Below are 21,807 nucleotides of genomic sequence, written 5' to 3'. Positions count from 1 at the left end.
ACATACCGCAGGCACACACACGCACGCACACTCACGCACACACACAGGGAGAAATCGCGGCAAAATAACTGTCTCTCTCTTGCTCAAAACAGCTCTTAAAACACACAACACGGCAGAAAACACCATTCCAAACGGTTTTAGATTAACATTTGTTCATTAAATTGGCAATAAAACTCAACAGATATAACTTTTCGGTCCCGGAGCCTCAACAACATACCTCTCGACTTTCACTCAAGAACAGCAGACTGACGGGAGAGAAGGGAGCGACGTGCGTCATATCCGCAGACTTTCAGAATAAAAGATTGGGTTTGTAAAGATGAAAGAAATACAAAAATAAAACCACAAAAATTTGAATGATACAGTATTAACAATAACAATAATCCATATTTGAAGTAAAAAGAAACCAAAACACATCATCTGATGGATTTTGGTGAAATTAATAACAATAAAATAAACACCAAAATGTGTAGTAGTTTCCTTTTTCTGTTTATCTGTGGCCCACAACATAATTTTAATTATTATTTTAATAATTATTATTCTATTCTAGCTGCATGTTGTATTTATAACCCACAGATAAACACATGTGGTATCGGATCGGTGCCTGTAACAAAGGAAACGACACATTTTATTGTTATTAATTTCACCAAAATCCATCTGATGATGTGTTTTAAGTTCTTTTTTACGTTAAATATGGATTATTGTTAATATAATTAAATTTTTGTGGTTTTATTTTTGTATTTCTTTCATTTTTACAAAACCGATCTTTTATTTTGAAAGTCTTCGGATATGAGGCACGTCGCTCCCTTCTCTCTCGTCAGTCTGCGCTGTTCCTGACTGAGAGAGGTATGTTGTTGAGGCTCCGGGACCGAAAAGTTACATTTGTTGAGTTTTATTGCCAATTTAATGAACAAATGTTAATCTAAAACTGTTTGGAATGGTGTTTTCTGTCGTGTAGTGTGTTTTAAGAGCTGTTTTGAGCAAGAGAGAGAAAGTTATTTTGCCGCGATTTCTCCCTGTGTGTGTGCGTGCGTGTGTGTGCGTGCGTGTGTGTGTTTGGTGTGCATGTGCCAATGCGTCCTCCATGTACTAGCCGTCATGCTAAATGTATTTTATTTTTTGTGTGGTAGGACTTTTATGGAGAAGATGACCATTTCATTCACATCCATTTAGTTTTATGTCGCCATCATACAGGTATGTGTGTGGTTGCTCAGCCTCCATTGTTATGTTTACTTGTGTGTTTTACCATGTGAAGAAATGTGATAGTTTTTTGGGAGAAATAGTGCTGCATTTGTCAGTCTGCACTGTTCCTGACTGAGAGAGGACTTTTATGGAGAAGATGACCATTTAATTCACATCCTTTTTGTTTTATGTTTGTATTACAGAACACAACGCAGTAGTCGGGGCCTGCAGACCGTCCCGGCTACAACTGGACTCCAGTAGCCTACTGCTGATACCGATGCCAACATTTTTGGTGGTATCGGAGGCATTTCCAATACTGGTATCAGGAAGGGAATAACTCTACTGGGAATGTTCCAATACGCTTTAAAAAATTATTAAAAACAACTGAAAACAGCTTCATTGTATTTTCTTCATGGGAACATGTGAATATGAGTTTTGAGATTTAACAGGACAACATCCCATTCATGTACTTTAATCTACTTTGCCTTTCTTCTATGAAGTTCAGAAAAAGGTGGATAGGTTATAGCAGGAATATTGTACACTTAATATAAAATGTGAAGGTACTTATCTCCTCCATTATTTGGAAATGGCTTCTATGTTCCTAAAAAGAGTTCATGTTGTGACATTTCATGGTACGTAGCTTATCTTTGTTGGAAAATATTTATACATTTGATCCAAATGGGTTACTGGGAAAGACTATTACAGTGTAAGATCTTATTACTGTGTTAGTTATGTTGAAACTACCCATACGTTTCTAAGGAACAAAGCCCACTACAGTTTGCAGGCAGCAGAAAGGTAATTATGGGTTAACTACGGTGACATTTCCAGCAGTTGCCACATCTACCATCTTTCATCCAAATGGGTTATGGGCAAGACTATTACAGTGGAAGTTCTCATAACCATGTTAGTTATGCTGAAACTACCCATACGTTTCTAAGGAACAAAGCTCACTACACTTTGCAGGCAGCAGAAAGGTAATTATGGGTTAACTATGGTGACATTTCCAGCAGTTGCCAGATCTACCATTTGCTTTTGGGAAACAGATATTGCAGCTAACCATAAGGTAAGACTGTGGAAATTACAATTACATCAGGTTAATCACACTGAAAGTACTTGACTATATCATGGAAACAACAGGCTATTTACTCTGTAATTACCCAATACTTAGCAGTAATTCACTGCAATTCTACTACTACAACTTGTCTATATTACTAGAGTGTCATTTCTTTGCTATATTTCTTGACATTACCATGCAATTAATTGTTATTTCTGGGCTATATTTCTCAACATTACTACACAATTGATCATTATTACTGGGCTATTTCTACACAATTAAAAGTTATTTCCTGGTTATATTTCTCAACATTACTATGAAATTGACCGTTATTTCTAGGCTATTTCTTGACATTACTACGCAATTAATCATTATTTCTGGGTAATTTCTTGATATTATGACGTAATTAACGGCCTGGAAATTAAAGGGTTACCCAATAAACAAAACAACTTGAACACTTACAGTCTCATGGACGCACAATCTGAATGAATGAAGGATGAATGAATGAGTGAGTCCCGACTCCCGACTATGACGGCTCCTCCGCTGCTCTCCCTCCGTGATCAGCAACGATCGATCACTCAGCCAGGTGATCTGATTGGTTAGGAATACCGCGGGGCGTGGACAGTACATGCGAGCTGAGTGACCTTCTGTACAGTGGGGGTTAGAATTCAAGTGTGACACAGACTTATTGTCAGGACTCAGACGCCTGACTGGCACCCCAGCATTAACTAAAAATAAAAGTTGTACTAAAAAAACCGTCACAACGTGTATCTCATCTCATCTCATTATTATAGGACTTAAAGCAATACTTACCTTTCTGGAACTTTTGCACATTTCTTTGTCTAAGTTAAAATGCTATTAATAATCTGATGATACATTAAAATGTAAGAGAAACCCAACAGGGTTAAAAACTCATCATTTTTTCATTCTCATATAATTCTGAGAAAAGTCTGACCAATAATATTATTCGGTCCGATTAATAAGATTTGACGAGCGACCGAACCTACTTATTATGTAATCACTTTGCGCACCCCTCTCCTCCTCTCCCCCCTCCCGACCAGGAAGAACACTTATTGACAGAGCAGTAGCAGGACACAGAGAGCAGAGGAGACTAGAGTCACAACACACAAGAAAGAAGGTTTTTGGAAATAAATAGTTTTTTAAAAGACCAATAACTGCAGCCGCAGCTGGTCGCGGAGTTTCATGTCTGACATTGTAACGTTGATAGTGAGCAGCCCCGAGTGATACGTAAACACAGGAAGTCACATGTGTCTATAAAGCATCCAGTGCTAATGGCTAGGGGGCTAGGCTACTGTTAGCTCTGTGCTAACGGCTAGGCTACTGTTAGCTCTGTGCTAACAGCTAGGCTACTGTTAGCTCTGTGAGTTCTACACGGTCCGGACCCGTTTGAACTCCGGACCGGCGCGGCTCGACCTGGCTCGGTCTGGATTTATTTTGGCCCTGAACCAGCGCATCAGGTGGCGCTGGTCCGGCCGCCAGCCCGGCTCGTTGAGAACTGTAATCTGTAACAATCACTTCCCCTGCGTCTCCAGTAGCAGTAGGCTAACAACAGTTTATTATAAAACTCATCAGTCATCATCACTGAGTCCGTTTATACGGTTTAAAACTCCGGTGTTGTGTTTGTTTGTGTTGTTCCCGTTTCACTCGCGTTCCTGTTCTGTTTACCGTTGCCATGCCAACGCATGCAGCAGGGAGGGAGGGGGCTCGTGGAGATGCGGCAGGAGGGAGAGGTGGGTGGGACTTGTGAGGGAGGTGGAGCTGTTGATTTTCAAATGTTTGTGCTGTGCTGAGTGAAATGCCAGATCGGTAAGTATTGCTTTAAACCTCAGAGCTCTCTGTCTTCAGACTGTCCTGACCTGTCCCTGAACATCACACAGGGGCAACATGGAGCTATCTATTGTGTTGGTCAAGAACAAGTTCAACTTAAAGTCAGAGGAAAAATGTTTAGGGTGTTTTTACTGTTATTTAAAGGTTAAATAATGTGTTACTTAAATATTTTTTTCCAGGTAGGCAATAAAAAAGTTCTACTGGGTTATAGTATCAGAAGAAGAAAATCTCATATATATATATATATTTTTTTTTTCAAACGGACCAACAGGTATTGATTAGATATTGATTGTATATTGACAGACTGATCTGAGGTCAGCGGCAGCTGATGAATCTGTGCTGACATGTGGATGATGTGTGTAGAAGGCCACATGATGATGATCCACAACAACACAAGGACAAAGTCCCTCTACTCATTTACACACTGATCATTGATCAGGACACATCTGATCAGTCATCAATCATTTCATCTTCTTCTTTTATTCTTTATTCAGATTGGAGTGGTGCAGTTTGTCAGAGATCAGCTGTTCTTCTCTGGTCTCAGCTCTGAAGTCCAACCCCTCCCACCTGAGAGAACTGGACCTGAGTGGAAACAAGCTGCAGGATTCAGGAGTGAAGGATCTGAGTGGTTTTCTGGAGAGTCCAGACTGTAGACTGGAGACTCTGAGGTCAGACTCTGTTTTATTTCTGTGCTCAGATGAATGTGATGTGAAAGTTGTGTTGATACTGGGCTGCAGACATGAGGCTGATATTCTACTGATCCACACTGAGGCTGTAGGACAGGGTAGGCAGGCGCTCACAGACCAAGACCAGGGCTGTGGGGGGTCGGCACCTCAGACAGCTCATCACACAACAACCTCACAACAAACACATTTATGCACAATGGTTCACAACGATCCAAGTCTTAAATATGTGCAACACCTTTTCACCACCGTCCTGATGTAACGGATGTGCACTCACTCCACCCATAAAAGACGTGCTAACCACCTGCCAAGCGGTAGTCAACCTCTTGGCATCGTCGCCTCCGGTACGGGAGGTTGTGGGATCGAACCCCACCTAGGGCAGGCCGTGAGAAACACAACGCAGAGGGCCAGATATGACATCGGCTACACTGACATCAGCTGTTATTAACTCTTTCGCGACCATTGACGAGTTAACTCGTCACAGCCTGCCGAACGTTCACGACCATTGACGAGCAAACTCGTCAAAACCGTTTTTTTACAGATTATGATAATAGACACTCTGAGGTACCCTGTGTGTGAATATGGTAGTCCTCTGATATGTAAAACTGTTTTAAACTAAAATCAAAACATAATATTTTTTATAAACTGTGTGATCTTGGTTTTGTTTGAGTAATCGTTCTCCTTGAATGCTGCTCTGGGGACAGCGTGCAGCGCTGTGCGGCTGTCGGCTACAGTGTTGCGACTTCCTCGCTGAATCTGGCGACTTTCCAAACCCTCTTTTGACAAAAGCGACCGACGACAAATGTGGCGACTTTTACCGGTGCTGTTACAAACGTTTATGGTTTGGAGACTCGGATCTGAAAGCCCGTTATCACGGCTGTTTTCACGGCGCTGTGCAGCAGAGCGGGCGCTCTGCAGCGGGTGCTGTGACCGGCCGCCCCCGCCCCAGAGCACTCATCGCCGGCCAGTCACACAGCAGTGTCCCGGAGCTGCTGCGCTGCGGCCAGAGACGCACACCGCTGCCCCGCTGCTCTCCAGGCTGCCACACCCCCCAGATATGCCTACAAATATATTTATTTAGCCGTAGAAATGATTTGGGAGACATGCCACACTGCAGAGTACCGGTAAAATGAGCAGATTGCCACTTGACACAAAAGTGCGTTTTTCTCTGAAACTAGAGCGGGAGCTCCGTTTTTGGAGAAACCCAGCTCTCTTCTTCTACTTCGTCCTCACGAACGAAACGGCGGAAAAACTCGCCGTTTTTTCGTGGAGCACGTTGTAAAGTCACTCTTCAATCACGTGAAGACCGTTTGTTTCTAGGTGACGTACAGAGTTCGGTTCGACGTGAGATAAAAGGTAAACAAATAGCCAAAAACATGTGGTCCGGAGCGGATGTGCTGAGGAATTAGTGTGGTCGCGAAAGAGTTAACACACAACTCAAATCAATAACAGGATCACATGTTGGAGCACCGCTCACATCACACAACAAACCTTGAGACATGACATGGTGCAGTTAAGTTAAGAGGCAGTGTAGCGTTGTGCCTTTTCACCTCCATGTGAACTCTCTGTGGGAACTTACTGCACATGTGCAAACAGCCACATACACAGCGGACTGACAGACGAGGTGTTACAGGCCTCAAGATGAGTCACCTGGTCTCAGAAGATAAATGCCCTGCTTTCACAGGAAAAGAAGAGACGGAAGTCATTCTGTGCGTTCTCTGTCTTTTATTAAACAGAATTTTACTATTTTTCTTTACATGCTCAGTTCTTCACTGAATTGTTTCATTCACTATACATACTCCATAAGCTGTCAAAACTCAATAAACTGTATCACATTCCCAACACGGGGTGAAATCACAAAACACATTTGTGTACTCAAAGTTACATTACCACTGTTTTTAACCAAAATAATTATGTTTTACTTGTGTTTTTAACACCTTGAATCTCCATCTTGTAGACTCTACTACACTACTGCCCGTTCAAACACATTCTCCACACGTAAACTAAAAAAATGCACTAAAATCAACACTGCCAATTTGTTTTTGTATATAATTTTGTACGTCACATTTTATTTTATTTGCTATTGCTATTTTATTATGTATAGTTTGTTCTTTATAATTTACTATTTTATTATGTATAGTTTATATTCTTATTCTTTATATTCTTATACTATATGTTGTTATTGTCACTGTGTGTCTGTGTAATGCTGCTGCTGCACTGTAATTTCCCAGATTGGGATCAATAAAGTATATCTATCTATCTATCTATCTATCTATCTATCTATCTATCTATCTATCTATCTATCTATCTATCTATCTATCTAAACAACAATACGAGCAACGTGTTGGCATGCTCTTTTAACCTGACTCAGTACATTAGCATGAACATTCACACAAAACACATTAATTCACCTTCGCAGAACTCATATTACACTTCATTCTTATTTCGGTTCCCATTGCAATTCAAATACAGTCACTCACAAAAGAAAATAAAAATAAATGCCCAGTAGCCCTACAAAACCGAGTGAAAACATTGTCAGACCGCCATTTTGTGTTGTTGTTTTCTACGGGGGAAGCGGAGCTATTTCTCTTTTACGCTTCACAGTTTACATCACAATTTCTACATTCAAGACTTCATTTATACATTCAACAGGTTTTTAACAGACCTTATACCTGAGTTGTGGTCAGTTAAAACACTTTACTAGCCTGTTTTCACAGGAAAAGAAGAGAAGTCATTCCGTGCGTTCTCCATGGCAGGCTGGTAGCTGTGGAACATCAGTCTGACGCAGCGTACCACAAGCGCTCACGCTTGTGGTGGAATTAGAGACCTACACTGATACTATCATTAGAAAACACATCAAATTGGCTTATCTTTTCATACAAAAAACACATAAAATGTAATAATTCAATATTTGTAACCATACATTTGTAGGCGTCACAGAGGCTGTGGGGTCCGCCCGCTATTCAGACATCCCGCTATTCCGACAGGTCTCTATTTAGACATCGCGCTATTACGACATCCCTCTATCTAGACATGCATGCCGGTAGTCCAACACGTCGTCTTTTTTTTTCTTCTTCTTTTTTTACAGCTGCGATACCCAGGCGCGTCTCTCTCTCTCTTTTCTTTTCAGCATGCCTATCACTGGTTTGATGAGAGAGTGGAGCTGACAGGTGAAGAGGCGGAGTCACTGTGTCTGTGTTGAAGCAGCAGCAGCTTCTCATGAATATTAATGAGCTGTTTTCTCTCTATGTGACTGTTTAACCTGCTTCCTTTTGCTTCAGCTGTTGGACTTTGATTTTCTAAACTTGTTCTTTCTGAAGCTTCTTCAGCTCTGAACAGATGATGAGACACTGAACGCTGTCAACAAGGAGCTTTTTCCTCAACTCACTGCTTGTATTCTTTATTCAGATTGGAGTACTGCAGTTTGTCAGAGATCAGCTGTTCTTCTCTGGTCTCAGCTCTGAAGTCCAACCCCTCCCACCTGAGAGAACTGGAGCTGAGTGGAAACTACCTTCATGACTCAGGAGTGAAGGATCTGAGTGGTTTTCTGGAGAGTCCAGACTGTAGACTGGAGACTCTGAGGTCAGTTCATTGACTGTTACTGTTGTAGATATTAGATCTTTGATCCACAACTGAACCTGATTGATCTTCACTCAGAACTTGAATCATTGACTTTGATGTCATGAATGAAGGACGTTTTAAATAGTTGTTGTCTCATGTTTCCAGTTGTTCTTCTCTCACACTGACAATGACTCTTCACTTTCAGCTCATTTCACTCAGTCTGATCAATAATCAATTTTCTGATCACTTGTGTGTGTGATCTTCATTTCATCTTCTGCTTTTATTCTTTATTCAGATTGGAGGGCTGCAGTGTGTCAGAGATCAGCTGTTCTTCTCTGGTCTCAGCTCTGAAGTCCAACCCCTCCCACCTGAGACGCCTGGACCTGAGAGGACACAACTACAACCTGAGCTCTTCAGCTCTGCAGCAGCTTCGTGATCTTGTGATGAGTCCAGACTTTCGACTGGAGACTCTGAAGTGAGTCTGATCTGTAGATGTTTCCACAGCTGATGAGACTGTGGGAGTGAAAGAAACTGTAAAGTGCAGCAGGTGAACCTGTCAGGATGTGACATAACATATGACATCATCTATGACATCAGAGACTCAGAAAACGCTGCAGCAGCTTCAATGTGTCAATCATCAGTGATCCAGTCACAGGTAAAGGTGTTGAGTCAAACAGGAACAATGAGCTTCACCTGTCACTCAAGTACAGGAAGTACTTTTACTCCAGTAACTCCAAACTAAATACTTTTACTGTGATACTCTCATTATAGAAACTTTTACTCTGCTCCTATATTATAGTATCCACTGTGATACCTTGTAAGGGCCCATTCAAATGGAGCGTCTTTTGCGCGAGCGTTTCCATTGTTTTCAATGTAACCGCGCAAAATCCGAAGCGACGCCGCCGCGCCTTTTTTTCCGTGCGCGTCCGAGGCGCACCGAGATGAAAATATCTCAACTTTTTCGAATGCCGCACGCGCACCGCGTGTCATGTGATCAGAATCAGCTGCACGGACCTGCTTCACCAGCAGCAACAAGCAGCCCGGCTCTCAGTGCTTGCCCGCTTTCAGCAGCTCCCTCTCGGCGAGCGGCAGCTCAGTTCTCCCCCGGTCCAGCCCCGGATCTCTACTCCATAGCTGCCATAGCAGCAGTGTGATACCAGTACATTTAACCGCATTTTTAACTTTTATTAGACACAAGGTAGGGAGTTCACGTCTCGCCTGCCTGCCTCCTCTCCACACGGCGGTGAGTCCTCCGTTCAAACTGACAGACAGACAGACAGATCGAGCAGTGAAGCTGCTGAGAGGGATTCACGGTGCTTGAAATCTGATCAGCTCTGTGTTTACTCAATTCCTGGTTAAATGACAGAAGCGTCACCACTAAATGTAAAAATGTGACGGGCGCTTTTGGTTGCTTAGTAACGGCAGACGCGACCATAGACGCGAGCTCAGAAGCGCTTTGAAAAACGCGTTTTCAGGCGCTCCATGTGAATGGGGCCTAAGAAATACTTTTACTCTGATGCTGTATGTACAGAAACTACTCTTATTGTTCTACTGTAAATACATGAGTCATTTTTACTTTGCTACTGTAAATAAAGAATACCTTATAAAGTACAATTACTGTGGTTCTGAAGATACTTTTACTTTGGTACTGTAAATATGAGAAGTATTCACTGTGATACCTTGAAAGAAGTACTTTTACTCTGATACTGTCTACAGAAACTACCTTTATTGTTGTGCTGTAAATACATGAAGTATTTTTACTGTGTTACTGTTAGTAGCTACTGCCACATCCACTTGTTGTGCACAACAAAACACAGCAAAAGACCAAAATACATGTTTTATAACGAATTTCTTCTTTTCGCCCTCAGTCTTATTAAACAGAAAGATGCCATTTAATTAAACTGTTTAGTATTATTGATAAGTATGATTTACAAAAGAAACCATAGCCTTCATTTTTCACACAAACATATGTAGATCAAATATCATTTCCTGTACGTTTTTTCTTTTTTTTTTTCAATATTTGCTCTTTCAAGACTCAACATGTAGTCAAAACACATCAGAATATCATTGTAGAGCAGCAACAACAACAACATCACGAAAAGATACATATTATTTAGGTGTCAGGTTCAGTTTCGCAAATTACAATAAAAGGATGTGTCTATGTGTTCTCCCAGCTGCTCTCCTGGTTCATGTCCCACAGCTGGAGGGAGGACCTGCACCGTTTCCACTAATAAAGACACTCACATTTAGTAACCCGTATTTAAACCCTGTGTAACAAAGATGAGAAGTGTACACTGATCACAAGAACTATGCACACCTGGTGCAGGACTACCTCTGAAACAACTATCAAGCTAGGTTGCTAACAGCAGAGTTGGCAGGCGAGCACGCTAGCTAATACCTTGCTGATACACACTATTTACCATAGCAGTAAGTCTTACAGCCATTCAGTTCGGCATTTTTGTCAAAATACTTCACACCAGCGGAATTAGACACAATATTCTGTATTAGCTGACTTGGTTACTGACTAGCTGACTAGCTATTATCATCACAAGTGAGCTAGCTTTTATAAGTTTCGGCTAATAATATTGCCACCAAATGTCATTTAAGGGCACAACAAGAATTCATCTACCTTATTAAGCTCTTCATTGTTTCAAATTTTCTTACCATTTCCGGGTAAATGCTGGTTAAGGTTCAGTCTGGCTGAGTCAGAGGGTCAGCCTCGTGCGGATCCCATCCAGGTCCTGTCTTCAACCCAGTGAGGTGGGTCACAATATTTAACCCAACCTTGTGTCAAACCAATGATGGTTACACCCCGCCTTTCTGAAACCCAGCCGCTTCGAAAAGAAAATATTTCCATTCATCGTAATGGCGGGGTTTCCCATTTTTTCTTAAGATCCTGCTATTTTGAAAAGGCTGTTGGGAAAAACCCACTATGAACGGACAGACGGACGCTAGGCCTGGGACGATAATCAATAAATCAATTAATCGCACGATAAATGAAAATTAACTCGATCATTTTTCCGGCCTCGATATATCGCCATGTGAATGCGCACGTATTTGTTTTCCTGGTCTCTTGCCTCCAACCAGGCTGGATGACAAGAGGCTTCACTCTGTGCATCGGTCGCACCTGGGCCGTTTGTTTTGCAGAATGAAAGGAGTGAACCCTCTTTTCAGTCATCACAGGCCGGTCAACCTCCGTCATTGGGGGAGAAAACGACTAAGAAAACTTATCAGCAGGTTTTTAGAGGTTTACCACCAGCTGGTTTAATACTTTTTAGGAGATAAAGGCTAGTCTCATTGATGAAATCTTACATCTGTGGAAGTCACATTAGTTTGTTGAAGTGTTGAAGTGGAGCTTCAGGTGTTTACCGTTATTGGACAGATGAGCTGCACTGCACTGTTTATTATTTTTTGTTTATTTTACTTATTTAGGATAGTAGCTATATAAGTTCTTGTCATTCCAATTACAATGGTTAAAAAAAAATACTCATGAGAAATAAAAGTTTATCGCATTTAAAAGGGTCTACTTGCATTATTATTAAATATTATTATTATATTAGTGGTTAATTTGTTCTCAAAAAAATGTGTCAATAATATCGTTTATCGTCAATAATTTGTGGGACAATATATCGTCCAGCAAAATTTATTATCGTCCCAGGCCTAACGGACGCAATCAGAAAGGAAATGGAGGCTGCGCATTGATCTTTTTTTTTCCTTTTTGGGGTCAAATGGATCTTGTACATAATTATCCGCAAAGCAAGCAAATAATTGACATACATGAACGCTCATTATGCTTCAGCTGAATCCTCTAAGCAAATGGCCACGTTGAATTGAAATTGGTTTATCATGTTAAATTTCAGAAATTGCTCCAATGGGTTAAAATGATCTTTGTGCATAATCACACAGCCTGATATGCCCTGACGCACACAGTGGGAGCTGCTGTACAGACCGTTGGTCTTACTCTAACCCTGGTTATTTTCTGAAAGTACCGAGCAAAGAAATGTTTTTTTTTCTCCCCCGGTCGGCTGTCAGCAGGAGCGGCGGCTGCAGCAGGCTTGCACCCGTGAAGTGGTCGTTTTGTGTTGAGAGAGAAATTAATTTGAACAGATCCTCTCCACTTGATGGGGGAAGCTATATGCATTTCTCTGTTCTGTTCATTTTGGTTTATTGTTTGTAATAGTTAGTTAGTTAGTTTAGTTAGTTTGTCTTTATTGTCTCCCTTGGGAGAAATTTGTCGTGGACAGACCAGAGACTCCAAGCGCCATGAACACATAAACAAAACAGTACATCAAGACCATAAACAAACACAACATCCTATATTCCCCAGCTCCTTGCGCGTCCCCCCACAATGTCCTGAAAACACCTATACATATAAAAATAAAAAGACAATAATAATAATAACATGATGCCCATCCGACCCCTTGCTACAGCAACATTATTATTACATTCCTCTTTACATTCAGCAGCACACTCAATATTGCACATTACCCTTTCCTCTTTGCATACAGCAACACACTCATTATTGCACATTCCTCTATACATACAGCAACACACTCATTATTGCACAACAATAGTATGTTTTTTTGTGTTATTGTTTCTTATGAAAATCTATTAAAACTTGTTTGTGTACCTTTATCTCTTCTAAAATGTTAGTTTAGTTGCATGAACAGGTTTTCAGTAGCTTTTATGCCTTAATTGAATTGAATTGAATTGAATTGAATTGAATTGAATTGAATTGAATTGGATTGGATTGAATTGAATTGAATTGAATTGAACTGAACTGAATTGAATTGAATTGAATTGAATTGAATTGAATTGAATTGAATTGAATTGAATTGAATACCTATCTAAATGCTGCACTGCTGAAGATGTCTAGTGTAGTCACGTACTGAAAATAGTATTGTTGATGGTCTGCCAGTGTTCTGGTGAGAGAACCAGTTACTGTCCACCCTTGCGTACTATTTTCATGCAGGTATGGGAGGTTGCGTTACTTTTTGTTGTTTCATTCTACAACATGAGTTATATTCTAAAAATGTAAGATACTGTATGGTTCACTACTCTGATGTACTGTATATTTTTTACTCAGATTATTTTTGTGTTTACATGCTTTTCTACTGGAAGGTAAATTACTCGTGCATGTTCTTGGCTGCTCAACTTGATGGGAGAAGGTGCAGTAGAGTGTGAGAGAGCCAGTTATTGACCACCAGCAAGCCATGTCATCATTTGGTTTGTTTATATTCTGATTATTAACAATCACAACAATAACTTAATGTATGGTTACAAGGAGTACAGCTCACATAGGCACTTTGGCCAACTAAGTGTCCCCAGGGGTCGTCTCAGCAAAGGGATGGACAGATGTGTCAGTCAGTAAACAGACAGCCTGCAGTGAGACGCTAAGTTGCTGATGTGCTTGTGTTTGTGTATTCTCAGGTGAACAAAACTGATGAAACCATGTATTAAAGTAACACCACAGATTTATAATAAATGTGTAAGAGTTATGGACTGTTGGTGACAAATAAAGGGTTTATATCAGAGTTTACAAGTTAATTAATGGCCATGATGTCGGAGACGGTGCTTCACCAAATATTAGTCATCTGCTGAGGAAAATAGTGCATCTGTTGCAAGCTAAAATATGAGTTGTCTGAATATTGTGAATGTCAATTTGTTTTGAGCATCATTAAGAAAACTGACATTTTATACATATCGGAAACCTGACAGAGCCGTAAATGGTTTGAACAGAAATGTCATAAATGAACTACACTGCGGTGCATTATTAAGACCATGTTTGTTATAAATAATTATAATTTTAATTCAACTGTCTTCACTTATTATCATGTCCAAACCATCCTCTCATTATCAAACTAAAATCACCTCACCCTTCATATAGCACGTACCTGCAACTCTGAAGTGTTGGCGCTCCCTGCATCACCCTCAGGAACATCAGTTGAATCACCAGCATCACCAGCTGAACTTCATCTGGTCTCTAATATAAAAGCAGAGGACATGAATAGTTTTACTGTCACTGTTTAAAAGAGTAAGAATAGAAGAAATGAATCAGAGGGGCTCACGGCAGCACCCGCTGCTTGTCGAAGAGAGTTATACATGCTACGTGCGATCAGTAAAATATATTCAAACAATATAAAACACAATTTTAAATGACAGTTGTTTTTGCTCTAGTTTATTTTGTTTAAATGGAAAAAGCTTCATATTTAAAGTAGCATAATGTTCAGCTGTCAGAAATGAAGCAGCCTCCTCTCTTGTCATATTTGCAGCAACACTACGATCACGCTTTTTTGTATCGCTCATACTCTCTCCATTAAAACAACCTGCTGGTCTTGGCTGAAATCAGCGGCCGTGGTCGCTCCATTTTTGGCTCCAATAGAATCATATGACGCCAAACGCCTCCTTTGATGTGAACGCGCACAGAGCACAAAGCTGAGAGCCGGACTTAACAAACTAAGTTGATAGCCAGCGTCGTAGCACCGTGTTAAGTCTTTTGTTTAGTTGAAATATGAACACAAAGCCTGGCTATGTTGAGCCTTCTTCATAGCACAGGCCTCTGCTCTGCTGCCTAACCAATATATCAAATCTTTTTTATTTTTTATTTAGCACAAACATATCATTTAAAACAGCATGGACAATCATCATGACTGGGATGTGCAAGGGGGAGGCATGAAACCCAAAAGGGCTTATATGAGCAGGATCCCCCGCTGCTCAAGAGAGCCATATAAACATTCATTTATACCCACTGCAATACAGCTGTACAACTCCTCAATCTGATTAATTAATTCAGTCACCATAAGCATCCCGGACCCAGCACTTCTTTAACTTCTTAACTTTTTAACCTTCTACACGCATCTCTTATTCATATATTTATTTCTTTTTTATTCTGTGTTTTAATACACTATGTGTTTTTATGTCTTCATGTATTTTCACTCAGTGTTTGTGATCTGTGTTGTTGTGTGTATTGTCTTGCTGCTGCTCTGTGACATTTAAAATTTCCCCTCAGGGATTAAATAAAGTGTTTCTAATTTCTAATAAAAACCTCACCCACATAATACAAATCAATTATTCTTTGATATAACAGGCTACAGAGTTCTTACTTGTGTTTTGGTGGAATCAAAAATGCTGTGATATCAGGCCTCTCTTCTTTTTTCCGTCATGGTTGGCTGACTACAACAGACACACACACACACAAAAAAAACACAGTGCAGGTTATTTATTTTGTTCTATCATCCATTATCTTCTAGCTGACTCTCATTCAAAGTGCTCCAAACACTGGCTGACTGATGTTACTGTAACTTAGCTAGCTAGCTAAGCTAAAACATCAGCGAACCGTTTTAACAACACAGTGAGCTGTAATTCAACGCTCCAGAAATATAAATGAAGCCATTAAAAGCCACGAGCAGAAAACTTATTTTTTAAAGTTCATCTCATACCGAGCTTGTTACTGTGACAGCAGCCTGTGAGCAGACAGCCGGACCCACCCACCTGAGGAGCTGGAAGAGGACGGTGTTTGTTGCTGCTCCCGCCTCGACAGGAGCAGCGGGGGGAGTGAAAACACGGGGTGGAGTTTCATTTATAAAGACTCTGAATACGCGAGTCCAGTGGAATGGATCTGGAGCGAGGATACGGAGGGAGCAGCGAAAACACGGGGTGGAGTTTCATATAGAGACTGTGTGAGTACGAGTTAAGTGGAATGGATCGTGGATACCGAGGGAGGAGGGAAAACACGGGGTGGAGTTTCATTTATAAAGACTCTGAATACGCGAGTACAGCGGAATGGATCTGGAGCGAAGATACGGAGGGAGCAGCGAAAACACGGGAAGGAGTTTCATATAGAGACTGTGTGAGTACGAGTTAAGTGGAATGGATCGTGGATACCGAGGGAGGAGCGAAAACACGGGGTGGAGTTTCATTTATATGGACTCTGAATACGCGAGTCCAGTGGAATGGATCTAGACTAGCGAGGATATGGAGGAGTTTCATTAAAGCAGAAGTAAGTGATATATTTGTGTTAATATAAGTCTTAAATAGTTATATCTTCCGACAACAATCACTTACATAGAGTGTTTGGACCGAAACACGGGTCTGTCAGTCACTCTGCTCTGCTCTGAGCCCAGGAGAAAACATTTATCGTATCCTACAGTTTTTATCCAATGAGGAGAGAGAACGGCATGCAGGGCTGTGTGTGCAGCCAAGGGATGCGCCTGAATGTGGCGACGTAGGGACGAAGACTGTTATGGTGCGTTCAAGGCAACTCGTATTTTTCCGACCTGTGAAGTCGTACCAGTTCGATCTGGTACATAGACTGTAAAAAAAGACGTGGGTCGGAAGTTACGAGTGGCCGTTGTAGTGACTTTCACAGGTAAAACAGTTCGGGAAAACACGAGTGGGTTGCCTGGAACGCTACAAAGTCGTAAGTTGTGACTTGAAGCTGTAATTTACGGTTTCAAAAGCCTGCCTGGAACGCAGCATTAGCCAAAACGACCGGATCGCTTACTTCTGCTTTAATAAGGAAATTCGTCAGTGGAATGGATTTAACTGACGGCGCTCTGGAAGTACACAGAATTACAGGTCTACGGTGAGTGAGTGGTACAATATTACTTATCTCAAAATGTGTGAAATATAATCACACACAAATGCATATCATGCATATGTCAGCCAATCAGAAGAGAGACTCAGAGCCTCCTCCTCTCTTCTGATTGGCTCTATGTGCTTTATATTAAAACAACACACTGTCAAATTCTTCTTAAAGTCCGCCCACTGACCCTTGACCCAAAGACTCAGTGTGTGAACTAGTTTAGTGAAGTATCCCGGGGCGACGCAGCACACTGCAGTGATTGGCTCTTCATCCAGCTAATGGATGGATGTGGGTTTAGAGGTTGACAGCAGACTGATACTGAGTACTGCAGTGGTAGTTGGTAGAGTTGAGCCGGATACTCGGCTGAAACGAGTATCCGGTACGGATAATGCACTTTTGCCGAGTACGAGTATTAAACGAGTAATACGAGTCAATATCTGTGCTCGGGAAAAAAAAAAAAAAAAAAGATTGAATGAAAATCCTGATTGGGTAGCTGACTGTGTCTGCGTTCTGTGATAGGCTACAGCCCCTCCCCTACACATGCAGGTGAGTTGCTGTGTCCCGCTCTGATCACTCACACACAGAACAGCTGACAGCTGTCTGTCTCTCCCTCAGTCACTCAGGTTCACCGGTCTTCTCCCTTAACGTTTAGGGTTTCTTCAGCTTCAGGTTTGTTATTAATTAGGCTACTTCAGCTACTTGCTTATTAACCAGTAGAGTTCTGGTAAACGTGGGTTCGTTCAGACGTGGTGCCGACTCGCGTTGCGTCTCTGCCTGTCGGAGATTTTTTTTTTTTTCACACACACGCTCTCTCTCTCTCTCTTTCTCCCTCTCTCTACCGGTCGTCAGAGTTTTTTATTTTATTTTTTACCGTCAGCGCTCTAACCATTTTTTTTTTAACTTCACGCACTGAGTGTCTGACACTTTCTTGCTGTATTTAATAAAAAAGTAGTAGTGGTATAAATTACAAATTAAGCTACACTCTCTCCCCCCTCCCCTCTCTCTCTCATGATCAGTGATACAGAATAATGAGTGATACACAGAGAGTAGCTGACACTCAGCTGTCTCTGTCTCTCTCTTACTCACTCACACACACACACACACACACACACACACCTGGTTTGGAAATAAAATTTAAAAAAAAAAGAAAAATCACACTGATCATTAAAAAAAAAATTAAAAGTTAAAAACAAAAGTTGTTGCGTATGAAAACTCTTACATTTTCCTTCATAATTGCAACCGCATGTGTTGTATTCATTGTTGCAAAACTTGTTCTGTAAATAGTTTGTTTGCTATCGTGATTAAAACCATTGATCTGAAGCTCAATGCTGATGCTGTCCTGGAAATAGTTTTCTAATTAGCAATAACTATAACAATTTCTGATCAACCCATGTCAATTGCATGCTTAAAATAACATACCGGTTAAAGCCTCACCCATTTCAAGACAACCCGACCCACTTCTGGGTTAAACCCCGCCCACTTCCGGTTTAGGCCCCGCCCACTCCGAGTACAGATACAGATACAGATAATTCATATGGTTAACAGATACAGATACAGATACAGATAATGCTGTACTCGCTCATCCCTAGTAGTTGGTCATTAGTTTGTTTCCATCCTGCTTCAATCTGACTGTGCACAAAGCCAGTTCACCCAGTGTCTGTACTGGACCTTTACTGAAGCTCTAATGGGTCTGAATGGATCAGGTCCCTGCAGCAGGATCCCAGACCTGATGGAGAGACTGGAACCAGAACTAAACTAACAGCAGGAGGCTGAGATGGTTTTGTTTTGTTGCAGATAGATTAAACACTTCATGGACACACTTTTAGATGAAGTTTAATATATTTCAAGTCTTGTCTTGAAGTTGTTTCATTTAAACATAGACAGAAACTGAATCAGTACCAGTCTCAGTGAAATGCATCCAGGACGGACTCAGTCAGAATAAACTCTTCTCTGAATGTGTATCTGTGCAGCTCTGGAGAAGAGTTTTTTTTTCTCACTTTTTTTACTCCCTTCAAACAGCGGCAGGTCTTTCTCTTTGAACCTCGCTGCCCACCGTCCGTCAGCTCGAAGTCACGACTCTCAGACTCAAGAGGAGGCCCAACAAACTGCCTTTTTATGAACCGTTTCACATCTGAGCCGTGAAACAACCGTGAGTCCGGGGCAAAGACAACACGACTGAAGTCTGCAGATGGACTCTAATCTCCCTGAGTAACGCAGATCAAGGAGTCCACGGTTCTCCACCTGCACCGGAGCCTCTGAAGTTGGGTCTGACGAAGCCTGAAGATCTGGACTCTCTGGTCAGTGGAGCTCCTCCTCCCAGCATCACAAGTAGCTGAGCAGCATGGGAAAGTAGGAACCTGTAGTTTTCCATGGTCTCACACGCCGTCTTTGATAGTTCTCTCTCTGATAGAACAGGAAACAAAGATTTGATGTGAGTTGTAATCACTTGGTGACCTCCAATATTCAAAAGGTGACCTTTCTTAAAGGAGTTCATCATGATTCTCCTTGTATCCTCCTGGTTTCTGTGTGGACTTACATTTAGTTGTGGTTGTGTTTTCCATATATGGTCGTGTTGCCAGACCGGGGCGAGTTAAGTTACAACACTGAGACACAAAGTTGATGACAACTTGTGTGATGAATAAGACAGAGAACAGACTGAGCTGTAACTTGTAGTGGAGTGTCTTTAAATCTCTCAGCAGCTCTTCTACCACAGCTGGATCTCAGCTCACTGTTTATTCATGGTGTCAGAGTTCACCTGTCCACACAGGTGTAATACCAGGAGTTACCCAGCAGGTGGCGCCACTCTACTGTAGAAAGTCACTTCCTCATTATAATTTATTGTTCAATTTTGTTTAAAGTCCATGAGATGAACTTTAAACTGAACAATAAATGATTGTAACTGCAGAGCAGAGGGAGGAGGTAAAAGTGTTCAGACGCCATTTTAGAGTGAACAGAGCAGAAGGAGAGAGACTGAAGTCTGAGACGAGTGAGTTTCAACACAACATTATTATTATTTTTATTTTTATTGTTGCTGTTGTTGTTGTTGTTGTTGTTGTGTCAGAGTGTGAGAGTCAGTGTGTCTGTGTGGACTGTGGAGGGAAGAAGAGTCAGACGTAGTCCGTACATACGTCAGCACATTGTCTCAGATTCACCTCCACACAACTTCTTCAAACTCAGAACAAACATCAAAGGTCAAAGGTCACGGTGACTGGATAAACATGGATTTAATGTCAAAGTCATAGATATTTTCACGTAGATGCTGCATTCAGGTTTGTCAGACACGTCAACATGGCCGCCATCTTGGTCTGGGGGTTCTGACCATAGACATATACGTCTGACAAGCAGCCAGACCCGGTCAGACCCTTGTAGAACAAATTTCAGTCTATGTATGCATGTGTGTGTGTGTCTGAGTATGTAAGTGTATGTATGATAAATATAAAAAATATATTAAAAAATATCAATCTATGATGTATCATAAATACTGTATATGTCTGACATTTATAACCAAACGTCTTGAAAATTGGTTAAATATTCAGTGAGTTATGTAAGGGATAATGCCCGACGAGGTGTCCATTATCAGAAATTAATGGACGACGCGGAGGTGTGAACCGTCCGACGCGAAGCGGAGGACGCTTGCTTCCGCGAAGTCCATTAATCTCTGATAATCGGACACCTCGAAGGGCATTATCCCGCTTATACCATGGTCACTTACGAGATAAATACATATTAAATCAATTACTTGTAATATAATGTTGTTTTTACCGTCAAAATGTTGTTTTTACCGTTAAAACCATACGTCTTTAAGCGGCTGAGCCAAGCGGACTATTTTAATAACACTCGTCGGCGATAAAAGAGAAAAAAAGAGGGACCCGCTGTGACCGCAGCGTACAGCCAGTGACTCTGCCACAGCCTGATAGTTGATCAGTAAAGGGAGGTGAGGTGACGGCTTAAATGTTACGTGACACAAAGTTTTTCAGAGGTCCAGTGCACTTCTTACCGCTTGTGTGTTTACAGACTCCAGTGCCGTGATGCGCTGAAAAAAAGTTGTTTTGGTCCGAGTGTCCGTTGCCGTGGTTACCAACAAGCGTTTGAGCCAGCGCAGTAATATTTAGAACGTAATCAGGCAATTTTACCGGAACATCTTTATGGGTGTCCATTATCACTTTTTAATGGACACCCAGCAGCCAATCAGAATTGAGGATTCACCCAGACCATGGTATAAGGTGATTTTAATGGTTGATAGACCTCTGCCTCTGTAGACTAATGCAGTAAGTAGACACGGCTTCCCCCTGCCCAAGAGTGGCCACGTTGCAGCATCGTTCCAATGGACAGCAGCGTCAGAGGCAGCTTCTACGTGTTCATATCTAAAGTCAAAGTACTATGAGTGGTGGAGGTCAACAACTCTATCAGTTTAAAGTCAATGAGATGAACTTTAAACTGAACAATAAATGATTGTAACTGCAGAACAGAGGGAGGAGATTAAAGGTAAAGGTGTTCAGATGCCATTTTAGAGTGAACGGAGCAGAAGGAGAGAAACTGAAGTCTGAGACGAGTGAGTGTCAACACAACTTTATTGTTATTGTTATTATTATTATTGCTATTATTGTTGTTGTTGTTGTTGTTGTTGTTGTGTCAGAGTGTGAGTCAGTTTGCCTGTGTGGACTGTGGAGGGAAGAAAAGACAGACAGACAGAGGCCAGAACTGGGGTTATGTGCTCCCGTTTTTTTGTGTCTGTCAAAAGACGAGCAGCAGCGTTCTGCACAAGCTGCAGGCGTCGCTAAGAGCGCTGGTCTAAACCTACATACAGTGAATTACAAGTCTGTATCTTGGGCGGCAACATCAGAGGCTTCTACGTGTTTATATCTATGGTCAAAGTACTATGAGTGGTGGAGGTCAAC

At 41.4% G+C, this 21,807-nt stretch overlaps 1 protein-coding gene across 1 annotated transcript in view; it reads left to right on the top strand.

Annotated features, from left to right (window-relative positions):
- The window catches only part of LOC310987540 (NACHT, LRR and PYD domains-containing protein 12-like), a 427,459-nt gene that overhangs the window by 313,328 nt on the left and 92,324 nt on the right, over positions 1 to 21,807 (top strand). The gene's annotated exons all lie outside the window — the stretch shown is intronic.

Source organism: Trachurus trachurus, assembly GCF_905171665.1.
Source record: "Trachurus trachurus genome assembly, chromosome: 6".
Classification (NCBI taxonomy): domain Eukaryota; kingdom Metazoa; phylum Chordata; class Actinopteri; order Carangiformes; family Carangidae; genus Trachurus; species Trachurus trachurus.
Note: the sequence above shows the minus strand (reverse complement) of the source record. Positions and strands in the feature narration are given on the sequence as shown.